The sequence below is a fragment of the Desmodus rotundus genome, chromosome 2, assembly GCF_022682495.2.
Source record: "Desmodus rotundus isolate HL8 chromosome 2, HLdesRot8A.1, whole genome shotgun sequence".
Taxonomy (NCBI): domain Eukaryota; kingdom Metazoa; phylum Chordata; class Mammalia; order Chiroptera; family Phyllostomidae; genus Desmodus; species Desmodus rotundus.
The window spans coordinates 92,485,211-92,508,308 of record NC_071388.1 but is presented as its reverse complement, the minus strand read 5'-3'; the positions used below and the strand labels follow the sequence as shown (position 1 = coordinate 92,508,308).

The 23,098-nt window shown below is 35.8% G+C and overlaps 1 protein-coding gene across 20 annotated transcripts in view; it reads left to right on the top strand.

Annotated features, from left to right (window-relative positions):
- The window catches only part of ZBTB20 (zinc finger and BTB domain containing 20), an 830,054-nt gene that overhangs the window by 207,724 nt on the left and 599,232 nt on the right, over positions 1 to 23,098 (top strand). For 17 of the 20 annotated variants that reach the window (XM_071220624.1, XM_053918373.1, XM_053918396.1 and 14 more), the window contains one exon: positions 16,482 to 16,526. The gene's annotated coding sequence lies outside the window, so the exon portion shown is untranslated. Of the gene's footprint in view, positions 1 to 16,481; positions 16,527 to 22,586; positions 22,743 to 23,098 lie in introns of all 20 variants that reach the window. The other 3 variants (XM_053918384.1, XM_071220622.1, XM_053918382.1) reach the window with 1 other exon arrangement.

Sequence of the window (23,098 nt, the reverse complement as noted above, 5' to 3'; positions counted from 1 at the left end):
AAACTTCAGAGTCAGATTGGGATCAGTCAGGTGATACATAGTGTTGCAAAAGTAACAGCCTTTTTGAATCTCACTCCTTTCTGGTATTACATGGCATGAATATCTCATTTGATTGTGATGAGATTAAATAATAAAACACAGGTGGCTAGCCCCAAACAGGGCATAATTGAGTATTAGTTCTCTTTCTCCCACTTATCCTTCCACCATCCTATAAAGCAAGATTCACAGGCAAAGTATAATACACTTTTTCTACTGTTGTAGTTTGTTTCTGAAGGAGCACAGCCCATGTGGTCTACAGCATCAGTACCCTAGTGGTCAAAGTATTTACTCTGTCTCCCTTAGCTCTTGCTCACAACTAACCACTGTGTGGGGAGACTGCAACTTAGTGCCCCATCTGAGGAAATCTTTTTTGTTTGTTTGTTTGTTTGCTTAAATGGAAGGCAAGAGAATTCATTTGACTAAGTAGCCAAATGATCTTCTTGGAAGGTATTTGGCATTCATATGGATTTTGGCAAGAAATAAGCTTCATCTGAACTCTGTTCTTATTCCTTTTGTTAAAACTGATATTCAACACATTACAGTTATAGTCAAGTAAGAATAAGGGGAATTTTCACTATATAATTTGTTTTTGGATTTTTATGAATTGTAAATTAAGCTTAGAAGCTCTTGGCTGAGATGTGTCTCTCCATTTCATAGGAAGGAGTTAAAATTCTTATTTTTGTCAATAGTGTGATTATAGATTAATTCATTCTTACTGCCCTTTCAAAATAAAGTGAGGACCAGCGATATTGATCCAACCATTTCACACTTAAATAGAATGATTTAAAAAGGACGCAACTCATTTACACATATGAGTTATATAAATAGCCTTTTAGGAGTAGGAAGTTGTAAACAGGAACTTGAAGGTAATTTTGTCTTCATTTCATTTCGCCTGCTGGAATTTGCGAACTATAGAAATTGTTAGTTTTTCAGATAATTTTTGCCTATAGTGACATATTCACAAGGTCGAAAACATTTCAAAATTCTTTCTCCTATGATAGAAGTTTGTTCTTGATGTTTTCTCAACTCGGAATACCTTTTTTTTCCATAACTGGACTGCTCTTTTTTCTCAGCTCCTAGTTGCACAGAATCATCCTTGATTCCTGGCCTTCTGCCCAGGAATTAGATTCTGTCTTCCCGGTGAGCACCTGTTAGATCTTCAACTAACTGATGATCCTCGAGGTCCACAGGTCTGCCCCTGTTTATCCAGTCTTCTCTAGCCATTCCATCATCTTCTGCTTCCCTGGCTAGTTCTAAAACTGTCCTGAGTGCTGTGGGGTTGGCCATCTCCTGCAGTGTGATTCCTACTAGCTTACTTCCCTACAGGGTGCAAAGTCTGAGGCACAGGATTCTTTCTCTCTCTTTTTGCTCATAGTATTTATGGTACCTCCTCCTGTTATGCACTGTCATTATTTATGTATGCATTTCTTCTAGTATGTATTGCTTCTGGTAAATTATAAAGTCTTTAAAGGCAAATGCCAAGTTCTTTCTTATATGTACGTGTCTTGCAGTGCACAGTATAGCACCTTGTACCAATGTGATGGTCAATATATGTTTATTAAGGTTACATTTTGAATTAATATAATCCAGACAGTTGTAAACAGCGTTGTACTGCTTACCCTGTTTTCTTTTTTTTGTTTCTAAGCAGAGGTTTTTATTTTTAATAAGGGGTAGACCTAAAGTTCTCAGAATCTTAAAATTGCAGCATCTTTTTTTGAAATTTGTAACAAATGTCCAGTTATTTAATCTTCAAATTTAAAATTATTTTAACATGCCATTTACAAAGTTATCTCACTTTTAAAGCATTGATGCAAACAAGCTTTTTATGTCCATAGATATAACAACTTCAGATTCCAGTTGATGGTTTACTTGAGATTGTATGTGGGGGCTGCATTTTTTTCCCTTCACTTTCCTAAAAGGATAATCCGTGTCTCCTGAATATTTTCCCATGGGCCTGAGATGTAAGGAATTTGCCAGACCTGTTTTGTAGAAATCATACAAGAAGACCTCAAAAATTGAGGAATTGGAAATAAGGCAATTTATAGTCATAGAATGCGACAGTTGAAAAGGAGAGACCCTCTCTTCTGGCATCACATTTCACATGGGTAAACTAAAACGTTGGTAGATGAAGGGACTTGTCTAAGGCCCCAAAGACCCTTAGTGGTAGAACCACATCTTCTGATGGCTCATGGAGAGGGGGGACATAATTTTTCACTATAACATAATAGAATTAGATCCAGAGGCATACCAAAGGAGGAAAAAAGTATAATGAGATTATTTCAAATTATAGCTCTCTTGCAGAAATTAGATTCTATTATTTTATTGATTATGTGATTACAGTTGTCCCATTTTCCCCCCTTTATCCCCCTCTGCCTTGCACAACCCCTCCCACCCACATTCCCCCCCCTTTAGTTCATGTCTGTGGGTCATACATATAAGTTCTTGGGCTTCTACATTTCCTATACTATTCTTAACCTCCCCCTGTGTATTTTCTACCTACCATTTATGCTACTTATTCTCTGTACCTCCCCCCTCCCCCTCCCACTACCCTGCTGATAACCCTCCATGTGATCTCCATTTCTGTGATTCTGTTCCTATTCTAGTTGTTTGCTTAGTTTGTTTTTGTTTTAGGTGTGGTTGTTAATAACTGTGAGTTTGTTGTCATTTTACTGTTCATATTTTTGATCTTTTTTTTCCTTAGGTAAGTAAATCCCTTTAATATTTCATATAATAAGGGCTTGGTGATGATGAACTCCTTTAACTTGACCTTATCTGAGAAGCACTTTATCTGCCCTTCCATTCTAAATGAAAGCTTTGCTGTATAGAGTAATCTTGAATGTAGGTCCTTCCCTTTCATGACTTGGAATACTTCTTTCCAGCCCCTTCTTGCCTGCAAGGTCTCTTTTGAGAAACTAGCTGACAGTCTTATGGGAACCCCTTTGTAGGTAACTGTGTCCTTTTCTCTTGCTGCTTCTAAGATTCTCTCCTTCTCTTTAATCTTGGCTAATGTAATTATGATGTGCCTTGGTGTGTTCCTCCTTGGGTCCAACTTCTTTGGGACTCTGTGGGCTTCCTGGAAGTCTATTTCCTTTGCCAGACTGGGGAAGTTCTCCTTCGTTATTTGTTCAAATAAGTTTTCAATTTTTTGTTCTTCCTCTTCTCCTTCTGGCACCCCTATGATTCGGATGTTGTAATATTTAAAGATATCCTGGAGGTTCCTAAGCCTCTCCTCGTTTTTTTGAATTCTTCTTTCTTCATTCTGTTCTGGTTGAATATTTCTTTCTTCCTTCTGGTCCACACTGTTGATTTGAGTCCTGGTTTCCTTCCCATCACTGTTGGTTCCCTGTACATTTCCCTTTATTTCACTTAGCATAGCCTTCATTTTTTCATCTAATTTGCCACCATATTCAACCAATTTTGTGAGCATCTTGATTACCAGGGTTTTGAACTATGCATCTGATAGGTTGGTTATCTCTTCGTTGCTTAGTTGTGTTTTTTCTGGAGCTTTGATCTGTTCGTTCAAATAATTTGGGCCATTATTTTTTTTTTTTGTCTCAGAGCACCTGTTATGTAGTAAGGGGTGGAGCCTTAGGTTTTCACCAGGGCAGGGCAACCCACATCCCTGCCTTGTGATGCTGTATGTGGGGGAGGGGTCCGGGAGCCAGTTGCTCCACTCTTGGCCAGATTTCAGTCACTTCCCCCACTACCCACAATCAAATTGGGCCCTTCTGGTGCTGATTGCCACGTGGGTGGGTTTTTGTACATTCTAGGCCCCTGTGGGTCTCTCTAATGAACTCTCTTGTGAGGTTGGGAGTTTCTCCTGCTGCTGCCTCAGCTCCCACAGGTGTTTTTAATCAGAGGTTTGAAGCTTTATTGCCCACACTGAAACTCTGAGTGGTGTGGTCTGTTTCGCTCCCTAGTTGTTCCTCCTGGTTTATCTGCATGCAAATCTGGGATGACCCAGTCTGCAATCTGCTGCCTCGCCAGTCTGCCTTACCCGCTCCAGTCCTCCAGCCACCACCTTGCTGCGAGTCCTTTGTGCCCGGCTGTCCATCTCTGCCCCTCCTACCGGTCTGGATGAATGTTTCTTCTTTAACTCCTTGGTTGTCGGACTTCCATACAGTTCGATTTTCTGTCAGTTCCAGTTGTTTTTTCTTTTCAAATTTGTTGTTGCCCTTCTTTTGGTTGTGGGATGAGGCACAGTGTTTCTACCTATGCCTCTATCTTGGCTGGAAGTCCAGAAATTAGATTCTTGCTGAGCTTTAAATGAGATCTTTTCTTCTGTTACCTGATGATTCCGTGTCCTATAAATCAAGTCTAAAAACATATCTTGTAATCACCGAGATGAATGGGCTCCATTTTCATCTCTACAGTGAATATGCTTTGGCTAATTAAAAAAAAATTACACTTGAGTGTGTGCTTTTTTAAATTTAGACAATATAAATTAGTTGGAAGCTTAATCATTGCCAGTTTTTGAGATAGTTTTACAAACTTTGAGATGTGTTGGTGGGTTACTGTAAATCTTGACAAAGAAACTTTTAACAGAGATTCTCTTTTATTAATTTATTCTTCTACTTGGGTTCTTGGATCTGGTAAGTATTGGCCTTGAAACATTTGGCAGACATTTTTTTCCACCTCCATTTCTTTTGAGAATTTGATGTATATAAATTTCACTTTCATTCTTACCTATTTTGTGGTACATAGTCCTTTAAATCTATTGTCCACTTTTTTTGTCCCTTTTCTTCATGGGTCATTGTTCAGGTTTCTCTAAGACCCAGGTGACATGTTTCTAGCCCATTTATGCCAATTCTTTTCTGTACTTATTAGTACCTTTTTTGAACTTTGTATTTCCAGAATTAACCATAACACAGAGTTTTGGTTCTGTTGTGGAGAAATAAACTTCTAATCAAACAGCCTACCTGCAAATAACAACCATAAACTCTGAACAAAACTAAAAACAAAACAAACAAAACAAAATATAATACAGTTATCTGAAGGTTTAGAGGATGAACAATAATAGGAAGACTTTAGAGAGGGGATGTAACTTAGAGAAAGCACATGATGGGGTAAGTGAATTCCTGCAAGTATCTGAAGTTGTAGTGGCAACATAGGGAAAATAAACTTCACAAGAAAGCCCACTGCTTTTCGTAGAGGAACTTGGGTAGCAGCAGGGATAACAGAGAGTGAGGGGTAACACAGGAAATGAAAGAGACAGAGATGGGAACTTCAAATTTTGTATATAAATTTTGCTTAACTCTTTGGCTGACCCCTGAACCACACATGTATAAGGCAGACTTGGCAGAGTTTAAAGTTTCAAACTAGGCAGGTTAATCGCCCAATAAAAGAAAATTATTAGCACTGTCTGGCTTTCTATATAACACAATCCAGATATCCACAATTATCACTGACAGTGTCTAAGATAAAACCCAAAATTAGTTTTTTTAAAAAAAACAAACAGTAAACTGTAATCCTTTCCCAAGGAAAAAGAAAATCCATAGATGACATTCTTGGAATGACTTAGATATTAGAAGTATCAGGCAGGAAAATTAAAGCAGCTGTTACAACTATGCAAATGAATAAAAGAAAATATGGTAGAAATGAATAAAAAGATAGGAAATCTCAATGGAGAAATAAATACATTTATTTTTAGTACATTATCAAAAAGTACATTATCTGATAAATTACTGAATGGGCATAATAACATAATGGAAGTGGCTGAAAGACAAGTCAGTAAACTTGAAGATCTATAGAAATCATCCAGTCTAGACAGGAGTGAGGAGAAAAAGAGTGGAAAAATAAGTATAACTTCAGAAACCTGAAGGCCAATTTTAAAACATGTAGCATATCTCCAGGGTGGGGCAAACAGTGTTAGCCAGGTTAATGGAGTCTCAGATATGGTACCCACCCACTGTTTCTGTGGCTCTTTTTGGGGACGGTTCAGTAAAGGGACAATGGCCTCCGCCTGTCTCTTTCTGGGAGAGAGCTGTCCCCCAGCTCTCTCCTGGATGCCAGACATTTCAGTTCCTGCCTGTACGCCACTGGTGCCTTTCAAGTTGCTACGCTGGTGCTACGTCTCAGATGGATTGAGTCTGAGTAAGTCAATGTGTGGTTCTCAAATAGGAAGTGCTGGGACTATAGCAGTTTCTTCCACTGACCCAATCCCTGCTGGTTTTTGAAGCCAGAAGTTATGGGGACTTATCTTCCTGGCAGTGAAATCCTGGGCTCAGGGACCTGGTGTGATTCTGGGACTCCTAACTCTTGAGATATCCCTCCGGAATCTTCATTCAGTGCATGTGGATGTGGGACCAGCCCATTCTGCGTCTGCACCCCTCCTACCAGTCTGGATGGATGTGGTTTCTTTAATTCCATAGTTGTCAGACTTCTATTCAACCCAATTTCTGATGGTTCTGAGTGATGGTCATTTCATAATTTAGTTGTAATTTTGATGTGGTTGTGCGAGGAGGTGAGCTGTGTCTCTCCATGCCACCATCTTGACTGGAAGTGAAAATGTTGCCTTTATTAAAAAATGTTTTTTTTGTTTATGTGTTGTTGATTTTAGACAGGAAGCTTTTAATCATGAGCATCATGTTATCAGTGGATTTTTTTGTTTGTTTTTCTTTTACTGGTAATGATAATTTATTACTTCAAATGAAGTGAAGAAACTATGTCCCTTAAGTCCCTTTACTTCTCCCCACTTTTAAGTGTATTATTATTAAGAATTTCCTCTACCTACAGCAAGTATCACATAAAATGATGTTACAAATTTTATTTCAGCTCTCAAATATGAATAAAAATATGAGAGGATGAATTATTATATTTACTCTTATTTTTACCTTTATTTACTTATTTTTAAAGAAACTTGGGATGGAAAGGAGATTCCTGGAATATATTAAGGGTGTTTCTTCTTAATATTGCTAAATTTTTATTTTTATTTTTTATGTGACTCCCCTTAACTCATTTTTCTCTTCCCACCACCCTCCTCCCTTTTGTCAACCTTCAGTTTGTTCTTTACCTGTGAGTCTGTTTCTGTTTCATTTTCTTGTCAGTTGATTTTTAGAGAGAGGAGAAAGGAGCAGGGACAGAGAGGGATAAACATCAGTTTGTTGTTCTACTTGTTTATGCATTCACTGGTTGCTGCTTCTATGTGCCCTGACTGGGGATTGCATCTTGGTGTATTGGGTCGGCTGTCTAACCAGCTGAGCTATACAACCAGGACTCTTTCTGTTTTGTCTTACTTATTTTTGTTTATGTTTTTGGCGTTCCACATATAAGTGAAATTTTATGGTATTTGTCTTTCTTTGTCTGCCTTAATCAGTTAAGGTAATACCTTCTAGGTCTATCCATGTTATCACAAATGGTAAAATTTCATTTTTTAATATTGCTGAGATATACTTATGAGTACCCAGGGTGTAGCAAAAGTAGGTTTACAGTTGTGAGTACATGAAACAGTTTATTCTTATATTATTTACTAATGTATTATTTTTCATATGGACAACTCTAAACCTACTTTTGCCCCACCCTGTATCTTGTTGTAGAATTATTTAATTTTCATTATTTAATGACCATCTTTATTTTTAATAATGCTTTTACTTAGAATGTGATAAAGCCTCATTTAAGTCATTAATTTTAATCTAAATTTTTCCCTATAAATCTCATTTTTATTTCTCAAATCTACTGTTGGCAGCATTTTTCTGTTTATTTTTGCCACTCTCTTTTTAATTTTTTATCATTTTAAAATTTTCTCTCAGTAAATTCTGAGATTAATACTCTGTTATTTTAGTTCTAAAGACTGCTCTGTTAATTTTTTAACTTAACAGTCATATTTGGTTTAAAGATTTTTTGTGTCTGCTGACTCATGTATGGAAAACCTTTGTTCATATTTTTGATATGTGAGCTCTTCTGTATTAGAGTTGGTTTTTTCTTTGAGATTCCCATGTGTTTTCTCGATTGTTGAGGGCATCCTGATATAGTGAATTTTCTTTTTCTAGCTAGAAATTTGCTATTTCTAGCTATTTTCTACCGTGCATATTCTTATTTGCTGTTCTCTGAGATTGCCATGATTGTAAACATGCTTTGCGTCCCTGAGGTTCCCTGATTATTACTGAATTAGATAATACTCTTGGTTTGTTGTGGAAGTATCATAATAATGCCAAATGTCTTGCCCTTACAACCCTTATTTTTCTATCTCTTTGAAATTTTAATTTCTTTCTGGTGAGGTCAAACTTTTGGAATGTTTTCATTTGTATATATTTGTGTGTTTCCTCTTTTAAATGTAGCACAATTGTGTTTTAACAGGAGAATTTCTGTGAGCATCTAGCCTGACATTTCAATAGAAAACAGAAAAGAATACTTCTGTGAGGGGCCCTTTGCACTTCCCATTTCTTTGGCTTGAATGCCTTTTCTCTGAGGATAGCTTTCTAACTCATTCCCTTATTTACACGTATTTTAGGCCTGTACCTGAATGTACCTGTGCTTTCAATGATACTATCACTGGCCCCCTATCTAAAATTTCAACCCCAACTCCCCCATCCCAGCATTTATTTCTCCGTTCCTTGATTTATTTTAATTCCTTAGCATGGGCCATTGTCTATCATATTGTATATTTAACTTGTTTGTCTTGCTTATTATCAGTTGTCCACACAAAAATATAATCTGCATGGGCTCAGAAATTTTCATCTATTTTTTTTAGTCTTCTATTTTCACCTCCTAGAACAATATCTGTCACATAGTATGTACTCAATAAATATCTGTTTAATAAATTAATAAAATATCCAATGGCTGTGCTGTGTGGCTGTCCATGAAGTAGGTGATGATGATATAAAAGTAAGAAAGATAGACAAGATTCTAGCCCTCATGAATATGAAAGGCTTGTAGAGAACACAGCCTGTTAAAATAGCCATTTATCACTACAGGTACACAAAGCCTGTGAATGCAAACAAACTTTTTGATGACCTTATTGGTAGGAGGTGGGCAACTCTTGAAGTAAGGAGGCATAGTGGCTACTTTTGATAAGCAATGCATCTGACACTTCTTACCCTCTTTCTTTATCAAAGAACAAAGGAAAGAATTTACACAAACTCAGACTTACATGCAAACAGAATAGAAAGATAATGACTTAGAAAATACTTTTATTGAGGGAGCTGACATAAGTTTGACTAAAGTAGTGAGGGAATGAAAGCAACTAAGTGTGAAAAAAAGAATTTCGATAGAATTTTCATGATACCAAGTTTCTCTGCCTGTGTTGGTAGCCACTGTCTGATAAGCACAAAATGCAAAGAAAGGGCTGAACTCTACATTTGGCTGCCTTGTTAACTGTACCTAAAGAGCAAGTACACATTTGTCTTTCATAACTCTGCAGGTAGTACATAGAGGAGGATATGCTGTTACTTTATCATAGTAAATAATAAAGTTCATGGCTATATTTACACAGGCTGAGTTTCCAGCATGTGAAATCATGTGAAGAATGTTAAATCTCTGATGTGTTTAATGTACATTTCAGTTGATTTTTCTCCTAAGTATTATAATAGCAATTATTTTATTTATATGAGGGGAAGGCTGTGTCACCTAAGGGAAAAGCTAATAGATTTCTTGGCAATTTTTCTATAATGTTAAATCTCTTTCCATTTCTAACTGGTGTTATATTTCTACAACTTTCTCATTTAGTGGTTTTTATAACTTATTGTCCCTAACATCCACTTACTTTTTTTCAGGCTTTGAGCCCTGTTTCTTCCATTTTTCTCTACCTGAAATGCCTGCTCCTGACTTTTTAGTCAAATCATCTCTATCTTTCTGTAGACACTGGCTGGCCAATGTAAAGGAACTAATTTGTAGTGAGTCTTTCTCCTAAATGCCACAAATTGTACTAGCAACTGCTTTCATATATATACCCTCATTCAATCGCTGTTCAAAACTCTATGGTATTAGAGAAAATCCTCACATTTTAAATAAAATGCAACTGAGTATTAGGGAGTTTATGTAAGTTTCCCCTGGGATATGTAGTTAGTAAGCTAAAATTCAAACCCCAAACTCTTCATTGGAAGTAGTAGCTGTCCTCATTATAATTCCATTGCTTCTCTTAGATGGGCTACCTCCAACCTATCCAGAATTGCTTTGAGTCACACTTGTTACTGATTGAATGGAATTTACAGTAAAAGACTACCCAAAGTATCAAGGCTTCCATGTGGTAGAGAGAGTCAGAATGTAGAGAAAACAAGGATGGAGTAGCTGTTGCCTACTTAATTGTTGTCTCTTGACTGAAAGCTGCTGCTCCAAATCTTGTATTTATACATCTGACAAATACTTATTAAGTGTTTATTGTGTGTCAGGCACTGAACTCAACTCTGGATATAGAGTGCCAAGCAAAATATTGTGGCCTCTATAGGGTGTACAATCTGGTGGGGGAGAGAGAGAATAAACCCATAAACCAATAATCACATGAATGATTCAAACTGTCATAAATGCCAACAAGAATAAAATAATGGGGAGAGCTGTTTCAGGAACAATAGCCAGAGGTGGCTTCCCAGGGAGAGTAGAAGAACCAAACAATAGGTTAGGAACTGCAGAACTCTTTCAGAGAACTCTGAGTCTCAACTTCTGTGACACTAGTTGTGTGTTAACAAGTGTGATTTGGATTGCTCACCTCTGCCCACCTTGGGGCCAAACCAACAGGCTTTCTAATCTGTTATAAACATTTGAGACTCAGATTCTCATTATTTAGTTTTATAATGATTAAGTGGACAAGAAGGAAGGAAAAAGTGAAAGAGGTTGTAAATTAGTCTTTTTTTAATTTTTAATTTAATTAATTTATTTTTAGAGGGGGGAAGGGAGAAAGAGAGGGAGGGAAACATTGATGTGTGAGAGATACATCAATTTGTTGCTTCTGGCATGCCCCCAACAGGGGACCTGGCCCACACCCAGGCGTGTGCCCTGACTGGGAATCGAACCAGCAACCCTTCAGTTCGCAGGTCGGCACTCAATCCACTGAGCCACGCCAGCCAGGGCAAGGGTAGTCTTTCAAAGCTCTTTCAAAGGAAAAATGATTTGTTTAGAAATGTCATTTTCTAATTTTTATGCAGTGTGAATTTTTTTAATCATCAGAAATAGATAGTAACATAATTCATTCACAATTCCTCTAACCAATATTTAAGCCATACCTACTGTTTATTAGGTACTGTGGGAAGAACTAGAGATGTAATGATAAGTAAGACAAAACCGCTGACCCCACATTTACAGTGTTACGTGAAAGACAGTTACAATGCAGTGTGATGACTATTAGAACAAAATGAAGCACAGAACATCAGGTTCTGGAGGAGATAATTCTTTCACAGTTATAACTTCAAGTTGAGAGTATTTTGAAAATATGAATCTTAATGTTAATCTAAATTTTAGTTTTGTTCATTATCCTGACTAGCTCTTCTTCAATTTTCACGTAAGAAGTTTTTAAAAATCAGCTAATTAAAAGAACTATTTTTTCTTTAATATACTGTGAAGTAGGGATTACAGCATAAAGAGAGTTATTAACATTTAGTGCCTTGTAGTTCAGGCTTCTACTTGAGAATTCAAATTATGTAAATGTAAAGTTTACATGTAAAGTTTGATATTAAATTTTTCATTTTAAGTGGTGGTCATTAATGCTAGAAAATTCAAATGTACCATTTTTTAAATAAATTTAGTTGTTTATGCATTTTGTAGTTTTATTATGGCTGGTTTGACCTAAGGTCTAGACAGACCAACTGTGCCCTTGGATTAAGGGTTGGGTTTTTTTTTTTAATTTCCTTCTTTCTTCCTTATTGTACTTTATCTGTTTCCAGTTCACAGAGTTGATAAATAGATAACTGTTGCTTCTCATATTTTCTTTTTCTGATGGAAAGATTTTAAGCACAAAGGGCTAAATCTCAGTAATTTGCAAAATTAAGCATAATAAGTTTTTCAGATCTACTTTTAAAATTACAGGTCCTTTTAGTAGTTATAGTCTTTCTGTTCAAATAAACCACACCCAAGTTGGGGCACCTCCATTTTTAAAAATTAAGTTGGATTGATGGATGATTAAAGTTTATATTTTATAATAATGATATAATAATGATAGAACACCCAGGTCATTAGTGGGTCTAGAAGAAGTAAATACATATTAAATAAAACTAAAGTATTTGGGATTACATAGTATCTTTTTTCAAAATAGATCAAATTTAAAGCACGTAAAATATTCATGAGGATGTTTATTCAGTCACAAGGGAAATATTTTTTAATCTAAATTTAGATTCAGAGCCCTTTGTGGAGCTACTATCCTTTCAGACCCAGCCGAAGCCCTTTTCAGTGTCTTCAGTGAATTAGCTATAAGATTTATTAATGGCTCAAGAGATACCATTAAGAACCCCCTCTTCCATCTCTAGCCAGGGTCAACCATTGTGGAGGACAGATAAACTTTCCTAAACTTCACAACACAGTGTTGGACCTATTCACTGCTCACTGGGGAACACAGCTGTGCCAACCTAGAAGTGAAAAGCACTTTAAAAAATCATCTGTGGTGTGTCTCCATTTGCAATGGTGCTGAAAGTAACTGCACCCTCACATGACCCAAACAATTTTACAGACTAGATGACTGCATGGGAATCTGAAGATGGCATTTAACAAATCTGGATCTGTGCTGCCCTCCAAATCAAAGCACAAATGAGGATTAGAACAACAGCAGTATGCATTCATTTATGTATTCCAAACCCTAAGAGAAAAACTGAGTGTAATATTTTTTTTAACTTCTATTTGCAAACCTTGCATTACATGTGAGCTCAGGGTATTTGCGGGGTCTCTCTAGAGTATATATGAAGGTGATACTTCCCATAAGTGATTGTTAAGGAGCCTATAACACCTTGGCCTGATTCCATTACATTCATTTTGTCCTTATTTTCCATATTCTGATTGTTTCAGTTAAGTATGGAAAATGATCCTTAATTTTTTACTCAGAAAAATAGGCAGTATTGCTGCATATGTTACTACTTAGATCCCCTTACCTTCCTCTTTAGTAACAGGGATGGTGCTTTAGAAGGCTGATTAAGGTTGCTTATTGTAGCTATTAATATTCTAATTTTTTGATTCAGACATGTTCTGTGAACATCCAGCACACGATGGGGTCTTGGATGAGTTGTGGAATAGTGATATCTCGAGCAAGCCGTTTTTCTATCTTCTCCCTCCCTGCTTAGCCCCATACTTCGAAGGGGCAGGCATCCCGTCTCTCATACAACTAGGACAGTACTAATAGCTTCCATTTAGCAATGCTTACTTTATAGCAGACATTGTTCTATATCCTTTACATGCCTATAACATAATATACACACACAATTTTATAGGGAAGAAAACATGATTGTCATTTTACAGACAAAGAAAATGTAACTTGCTCTTGATCACACACTGAAGAGAGGCAGCTGGAATTCAATCCCAGGTTTTTGAAGCAAAAGCTTAACCACATCCCACCCCACAGAACTATTGCTGTCCAGAACTCTGTGAGGCCCAGATCTACGGATCATTGATCACATGAATAGCCTTTCTTAGTACTTGGCACCACTTCACAGAGGCTGTCCCTACTGGCTGAACCTCAGAACCATTATGTGGCACTAGCTTCAGAAGGGGCAAATGGTGATTATGGTGACAGGCCACAAGGAAACAGAACTGCTATTGAGAGAAACTCAGCGCTGCATCATTTTATGTGCACAACAAAAATGGTACCCCTACCACTGCCAATACCACTACCTTTGGTCATTAGGGATTCCCGCAGCACTCATCTGTCTATTCCTATCCTGGTGGTAGGGTTAGAACAGTGACTTTGGCAGGATTAACAAGTAACCCTGTTTACTTTAACCCTGTTTACTTTGGTTGACAATAAATAACTATAGCCTGTTAATGTACATATGTTTTATGTGGCCTTAGGTAATCTGAGATAATTTTACACATCTGGCATTTGAGATTAGATCAATATCCCATCATACTCTATATAACTCTCTATTATAAACAAAAAGTGGATCATATAAGGAAAACATTAAATATGTAAAGTAGTTTACTAGGGCACTTTATAAGTGCTGTATACTCATATATTCATAACTTTTTAATGGCTATTACCTAAATGTGTTTTTGCTCAATAATGGAAAAGAATAAACCTGATATATGTTTTCTTGCTTTAAAGTATACCAGTTCTGTCACAATGCCTTACACTATAGTATCTTTACATTTTTTATGTGAGCTAATTTACTGTTTTTGTTTTGTTTAGTTTTTTAGTTTATTTTTTAAGACAATTTTTGGAGCAGTTTTAGGTTTACAGGAATTAATAGGAAGATATATTTACATATTTTTAGTATTTTTAAATTGTTAGCTCTACGAGGGTAAGATGTATTCCAATTTATTTTTACTGTATCAGACTGCCAAGCACAACGCTTTGCATGTAATAGATGCTCACTAAATATTGTTTACTTAGTGAATAATTAGTCTGTACTAGGCTGAACAGTTTTGCAGTCCTAAATTGTTCTTGCCATCATTTCACTCTGCATAATTAAAGATGCTTTACTAAAATGATTAAAAATGTGTTACTGAATTACTAGTTCTAAAGCAGTGAGATGAAAGAGACCCTGGCTGTACCTCTATGAGGAAACAGTGAGGATGAGTTTCTCACTGTGGGGTATACTTGGTGGATTTTATGTGTAACTGACTTAATTGACTTCACTTAGGAAGGTTAGATTTATGATTTCTATATAGCCCTGTATAACTTTTTTCTTTTACTCTTATCTTGCCAACTAATAACTTTTCCAGTGAGGGACAAATACCATATGATCTCACCTTTAACTGGAACATAATCAGCAAAAGAAAAAAGCAAGCAAAATATAACCAGAGACATTGAAATTAAGAACAATCTAATAATAGCCAGAGGGGAGTGGGGAGGGAAAAATGGGGAGAAGGGTTTTCAGGAACTACTGTGAAGGACACATGGACAAAACCAAGGGGGAGGGTGGAAACAAGGGAGGGAGGTAGGGGTAGCTGAGGTAGGGGGGAAATGCAGACAACTGTAATTGAACAATAAAATAATTTTAAAAATGTTTATTGTACAGTTACCTGTGGATAAAAAGAAAAAGTAAACATCATTCACATCCCTATTATCCAAATATAATCACTCAATATTTTTGTGTGTTCTGTTTTTTCATCTTTGAAGCAATTTCATCATGGCCATGCCATTGCTACCCTATAATGTTTATCTTACCCTATAAGATACCACAAGACCAGGTATCTTGTGGGTTGTTATAAAATATTTCTTTATATTGATGTGCTACGTTTTATTTAATTATCTTTCTACTGTTGGACATTTAGGTTGCTTTTAGTTTTTCTGTATCATAAAAATTATCTTTTTAACATAAATCTGTTTGTTTTCAGTTACATAAGACAGATTCCTAGAACTAATTAATGAGTACAGATTTTGAACTTTAAGTTCTTGATACATATTACCCAATAGGTTTCCAGAAACTTTTTAGCAGTTCACACACTCATCAGAAGTGTGTGAAAATCATATTTTATTGAACCATTATCAAAACTGTGATTGTTACCTTTATACACTCTTAAGCAAGTATTATATAGACTACTGATTTTAATATATTACTGTTATCCATTGCTTAAAAAAAAGTGTATAAGTTAACACTTCGGTTTGCTTTCAGAAAGAATTAGGAAGTATTTTTAAGGGTCATCGTAGTGTGGAGACTGTATGTTACAATACAGTTTCCACCTACATGCAAATGAACTTCAGGTCTCATTGTAAACTCTGTGTATTTTTGCTTAAGCTGGACTTACATTGTCTTCTTTATTGATAACTACTTCATTGTAAGTTTTCTAAAAGTGTTTGGGTGAAGCATTATATATCTGTTGTGGCTTTAACATCACCTGTTGTAGAAATCAATCTCATTTCTATTTGCTGTTGTAACTAAAGTTAATAAACATTCAGAATTTACTTTATTTACTTATGCATTTGTGTGGACTTCTTTACAAAAGCAACTTTCTTCCTCACCAGATGAATCTGAGTGGTTTCATTTTAGAGAGTAGTAGTCATGTGCGTGTTAGAAAGGCAATAGTCTTGGAATAGTCTTGGAAGAATACCAAAAAAAGAAAAATCATTTTTAAGTGTTTGCCTTGTTCTGTAGTGAAAGCATTTTCATTTCAAAGGCCATAGTGAATCTTAGTTCCTTGCTGGTACTTGTTTTGATTATACTGCAAGAAGACTTTATGACTTTATGTGTGTATATTCACACATACGAATTTAAGGTGATTTGAAATATCCTCTGGGGAAAATGTAGATATAAAACAACTCACCTCTTTAGGTACTTCAGTCTTTCCTTCTTCTCTGTAGAAATTGTGTCAGCATAATACTGGTTCTATTTAGAAAATTAATTTTTTTCTTATATAGCTGTTTTGCATTTCAGGTACCTGATAAATCTCAAGTCTGTCTGTGCTCCATAGCTGCACAGGTATGTATACGAATTACTAATAACTATGTAAACCTATGTGTTAAATGACATGTTATTACATTTTTGTGTATTAAAAATGCTTACAAATTTCATAATATAAAAATGTTAATTTTTGAGTACTTATAAATATCGACAACTTCAAAAGATAGTCCATTTTTGCATACCTTGCATTTCACTCTATTGTATGAATCAAATAAACATTTCTAAGATTTGATGAGGCAGAATAATTTTAATTACAAAGCATTCAGCTGGTAAAACACTAGAAAATGTTTTATGGAACCGTGCTGTTAAAGCGACTGCTGATATGGGGTCAAATTATTGCAAATCCACTGTTTTTTGACATTATTGCTTTATTTTCAAACTTTTTTTCTGCTTTAGAGTTTATTTTCTGTGGTTGTTGCTTTTGGTTAGGAGTGGTTACAGATGCACTGCCTGCTGCACTGTCTCAAGCAGTACAGGAATGAAAAAAAATGTTTGCACCTGTTTAAAATATCAACCGTGCGGTGTTGTGGTGCCTGGGCAACAGGCAGGAATTCTCAAAAGCTTGGTTGCACCTGCTCGATTGTTGCCTGCAGCTGTGTCATATGAGTGAGCGCACAGAGAAACGTGTTAGCAGTTTGCTTGTGCTGTTACGTATTTTGTTTACTCTGAGTTTGAAAGATCGTTATTTGATGTAGACCTTGAATATTACATTGATTTATTGTAAAACTCACTGATTTAGCTCCCAAATATTTTCTCTAAATCCTTCATTCTGAGTCTCAAATATTTTTTAGATCACTCCCCTAGATAATATTTATGTTAACTTCTCTAAAGGATACCTGCGGAGAGTACGGTAGATCTCTCCAGATAAATGGGTTGGTAATAATTTTTGTCCTGGTAGACACATTTTGTTTTTGGCTCAATTTCACCATGTTGGCAACTCCACTGTGTGATGCTGGATGTAGTTATTGATCCATTCAGCTGAACAGATTTGAAAGCATTTGGCTATTAGTGGACACATGGGGCATATTCAAAAAATTTAAGAGTATATTATAAGATGAATTCTTGATTTGGGCATGTGTCTCTGTTGTAGTTGGGTGGAAGTGAGGAAGAAGAAAAAGTGAAAATTAAATAGCAATCTTAGAAAGGGAATACAGTCCAGATGTAGTTTATAGGCTGAAATACTATCCTTTACTTTCATCAAATACCAGGTACCTGGTATTTTCCTAAGTGCTGCTATCAATGGTGTTGTTTCTTTTAGTTAGTAGGTCTGTATAGTTTCTGACAAATATCTATATTTTTAATGTAGACAAGCTATTATAAATGGTATCTTAACTAGTTGAGTTCTGTAATGCAGTATTAAAAGCTGCAACTCAATATAAACATATTTAGTTAAATAATTTATTTGATAATCCCTAATCCCCCATATTGAAAACTTTTTCAAATGACTGGCATTTTTCTCATTAACATATTAAAAATGCTAAGGCATTTCTGTCAGTGTTCAGTAACATAAGATTTTAGAGCTGGTGTATCTTTTCCATTTATTGACCCATTTAAATTTGTTTTATTTAAATAAATACCCATAATGTAAATTTGACTAACTGTCAATGGGAAACATTGTGCTCAGATATGTAGAGATTGTCCGCAGCCCCTTAATACAATGCCTTGTAAATAGTAAGTGGTCAGTAAATATTAAATGAATATGTATATGAATAAAACATGTCGGGGATTATATTAGAAATAGAAGGCTAGAGAGTCCTAGAAACCTGTTACTCTTTAAATATTTTTGATGGGTCTTTATAGAGTTCCTTTACTTCTTGTAATTCTGATTAGACAGAGATGAGACTAGTTATATATTTTTTCCTTAAAATGAGAAATGAATATATAATAATTGGTCATCATTATAACCAAGAATGGACATCACACTATTTTCAATATTCTTTATGTTCATTTTTGCTGACTATGAGAATACTCTAAGAATATATTATTTTATTCTACACACAGTGGTGAGATATTTAATGACTAAGTTGAATGGAACTTGCCACCTTGGAAATACTTTGCAGCATAGGAATAAACTAATCTTCTATGTTATATGATTAATGCTGTACATTTTTTGAGCAATAACATATTCTCTTCCATCTCTCCTCTCTCCCTTTAAACCCCCCTCCTCTTTCTCTTTCTCCCCCACTCATACCCTCATCTCTGGCTCACTGAAACACACACACAAAAATGTATGTTGGCTTTCTTAGGGTCACGTAGGATCAGATCATGCTAAAAATCTGTAACTGTTTTTGATAAACAGAAGTAATGGTCCCTGTATTTATTGTACACATGTATAACTATGGTTTCTATTACTTACTAAATTCTAACTGTAAATAAGTAGCAATAACGCCAAGTAATGGTAGAGTCAAAATAGGGTAATTAAGACCTGCTTTAGATAGGCCACTCTAAAGTTCCATTTTGTGTGGCAAGCATCAATCACATATGAATGGTAGAAATTGCATACAGAATCAATAACAATTGTTATCAAACCATCTTCTTTAGGCTTCTCAAATTTTGCTACCACTGGTTGATGATATTCATGGGTGCTGCTACGCTTTGGAAGGACCTTTCCTCTAGGACCTGTTTTTTTTGTTTGTTTGTTTCTTTTGTTTCCACCAAAGGGTGAGAGGCCAACATCAAGGACATTATTATTATTATTTTTGGAATTTTAGTGGGATAGATTAAACTATATTCCCCTGTTGCTGTCAATGTTACAAATTAAGAGATGAGCCAAGCACATTAGCTTGAATATAGTTTATCTAGAATACTAAACAAGTAATAGCAACAGCTGCAGTTACTTGTACTAGGAATTATAGTATGGAATCCCAAGGATTCTGAGGCATAATTGCAGATTTTTCTGTAATTTCAGAGTTAAAGAAATAAAGGAATAATATCAACATTTATTTAGAACATAGCATGTCTAGATATAATTTCTTTCATTCTTCCCTTTCTCCCTTCCCTCCCCTCCTCAATTCCTTCATTCCTTTTATTCCACATGGTAAAGGGATGCCTACTATATGCTTGCACAGTGCTTAGGTCAACAATAAAACAAATTCCTGGCCTTCAGAGAGCACATAGGCTACTAGGAGAAAAAGGTATGTCAGGAGAGCTTGTTTTGGCTTCACCACTTATTATTAGTATAGACCCAGACAAGTTAGCTGATCTTTCTGTTCTTTTGTTACTTCTTTTTTTAAATGGGAAAAATAATAGTATCTACTTAATATGTTGTTGTGTTGAGTTAGCTATAACCCAATACATGTAAAATTCTTAGTTTGGTGCTTGGCACATAGCAAGTGCTCAGTAAATCTTAGCAACACTTCTATTATTTCTGTCAACACTATCATCACTACTACAACTTAGATACTGAAAGAAGACCATCTAATTGCCTGAGAGTAGGGATCCTGGTCTGGGCATTGTCATATAGATTGTCTTAACGGTTCTATCCCAAGTTACCTCTCCTTCTAAGGCTTGAGAAGAGATTCTAGAAATCAAGTGTTAGAACTTGAAGGGACCTTAATGGTAGTCTATCTAATGTCTTCATTTCATCCATGGGAAGAAAATAAGTTAAATTCATGTACTTGTCAGTGTTATACAGTCTAGTAGGTGAGATATGTAGGATTTGAATCTGGACCTCTTGATTCTTAGTCTAGTGTGAGATACCACATGTGTAAAAATATTAAAGTTAATTTTTTTCTACTTGTGATTGGATAGTTCATTGTTTGATTGTTTATCTTCAGAAAGTAAATGGACTGTGTCAAGTTACTGGAACACTAGCCATAAGACAAGGTATCAGTGTACTGAATCTAAAGGACCTTCAGGTATTCTTATAATGGGATTAATTTTATATGAATTGATTGAAGCCTTTTAGTTTGTGAATAACTAGTTTCTTCTTAAGAGTAAACTGAGTCAGGTTTAACAAGACATTAATATCTAAGTGACTTTAGATGCTTTAGAAGAGTCTGTACATATGTTAAGTAAATCAGCATCTTGAAGGTCAAGGATCTCTGAACTCTAAATTTCTTGCCTGAGTTTGAATTTGGGATCTTTGAAGTCTAAATGACATGTACTGAAAACTCAACTTGCACAATTCAGTAGCTACGTGATCTAATCAAGGTTGCCTAACCTTACTAAGCCTCAAGTGTTATCTAAAATATGGTGGTAATATGGGACTACATCAAATTAAAAAACTACTCCACAGCTAAAGAAAACATCAGCAAAATGAAAAGGGAACCAACCGTATGGGAAAATATATTTGCCAATGATACCTCAGACAAGGGTTTGATCTCCAAAATATGTGAAGAACTCACACGACTCCACACCAGGAAGACAAACAATCCAATTAAAAAAATGGGCAAAGGACCTGAACAGATACTTCTCCAAGGAGAATATACAGAGGGCCCATAGACATATGAAAAGATGATCAACATCACTAGCTATCAGAGAGATGCAAATTAAAACCACAATGAGATACCACTTCACACTGGCCAGAATGGCCATCATAAACAAATCAACAAACAATAAGTGCTGGTGAGGTTGTGGAGAAAAGGGAACCCTAGTGCAGTGTTGGTGGGAATGCAGACTGGTGCAGCCACTGTGGAAAACAGTATGGAATTTCCTCAAAAAACTAAAAATGAAACCGCCTTTTGACTTGGTGATTCCACTGCTGGGATTATACCCTAAGAATCCTGAAACACCAATCCAAAAGAACCTATGCACCCCAATGTTCACAGAAGCATTATTTATAATAGCTAAGTGCTGAAAACTGTAAATGCCCATTAGTAAATGAGTAGATCAAAAACTATGATACATTTACACAATGGAATACTATGCAGCAGAAAGGAAGAAGGAGCTCCTACCCTTTGCAACAGCATGGATGGAACTGGAGAGTATTATGCTAAGTGAAATAAGCCAGTTGGTGAAAGACAAATAACATATGATCTCACCTATTAAGTGGAACCTAATCAACAAAACAAACAAATGATCAAAATAGAACCAGAGACATGGAAAAAAAGAACAAACTGACCATGACCAGAGGGGTGGCGGGAGGGAGATAATGTGGGAAAGAAGAGGAAGGGTCAAGTCAAAGAACATGTATAAAGGATCCATGGACAAGGATAATGTGGGGGAGGATTGAATGTGGGAGAGGGGGTTGGGCAGAGCAGGGGAGAGCAATGGGGGAAAAATGGGGACAATTGTAATTAAACAACAATAAAAAATTAAGAAAATAAAATATATGGTGGTAACAATGTCTAGCTTTTTAACAATAGATACAAGGATTAAAGTAGATTAAGTACACAAAATATTTACTGCATGACATTTACTAATATTGTCTACATATTACTTTTCTCCTCTCTCCTTATATTAAAATATGAAAGTTGTTATTATGGGCACTATAAGAATTTGGAGGAAGTGTGAGATTAACCCATTAAGAAAGTTAATTTTGCCCTTGTTATGTCTTCGAGAATTATGTTTGAGTATATCTCAGTTCACTGTGGTTAGACTCACCATTTCTAGCTATGCATTATTACATTTCTCTAGAAGGCTCGGTCTATTTCAAGAAATATTTAAGGTGGAATAATCACACTCATTGCAAGGTCCATTGATTTTGGAAATGTACTTCCCAATGGGTAGGCTGTTGATACAACTCCTGATGACTACCATCCCTCTTTTGAAAGTCAGATACCCTTAAAACCAATCTTTTGCAAACAATGAAGAATCCATATTTTCCAATTAAACCATGTACTTTTACTTGCATCCTAGTGAGTTGAAGGTGACTCCATTGGCAAGGTTGTTGCAATCTAAGCAGCCCCAGGTTTAGCAATCATAATTGGTCTTTACTAGATGTATACAAGGCTGTCTTTTTTTCTTGAGAAGGAAATAGTGTGGTAAAATGTCCTAGTACCCTCCTATGCAAACTTTCTCTACAGTAGAAAAGTAGATTTGTAAATGTGTATGTATGATTTTCCCTAATTATATTTAATAAACACTGGAGGATCTTAATTATAGTAAACTCATTTTTTTCTTCCTTTTTTCTGCCAGGCTGTTTATAATGCAGCAATATCTTCCTGAACAGCAATCAGAAAACAAGTAAGGGAAAAAGCACTAGATAATTTATGGATAAACCATTACTCAGCAGGGTTAATAACTTTGACTTGCCTAATATCAACTAAACAGTTTTGACCATGACGAGTAAAGGTAAATATTGACGATTAATGAAATCTTTATTTAGTTGGGTATTAGTTTGCTAGGGCTGGTGTAACAAAGTATCACAAACTGGGCGGCTTAAACAGCAGGAATTTTTGTCACAGCCTAGAAGTCTGAAATCAGTGTTTTGCCAAGGGTGGTTCCTTCTGAGGGCTATGAGGGGAAGATCTGTTCCAGTCCAGGCCTTTCTTCTTGACGTATATAATAGATGGCCATCTTCTTCCTGTGTCTCTTCATGTCATCTTCCCTTTATATGTATATGGCTCTGTGTCCAAATTTCCCTTTTTTTATATTTGGTTAGGATCCTCACTAATGATCTCATTTTTAACCTGATTATTTCTGTAAAG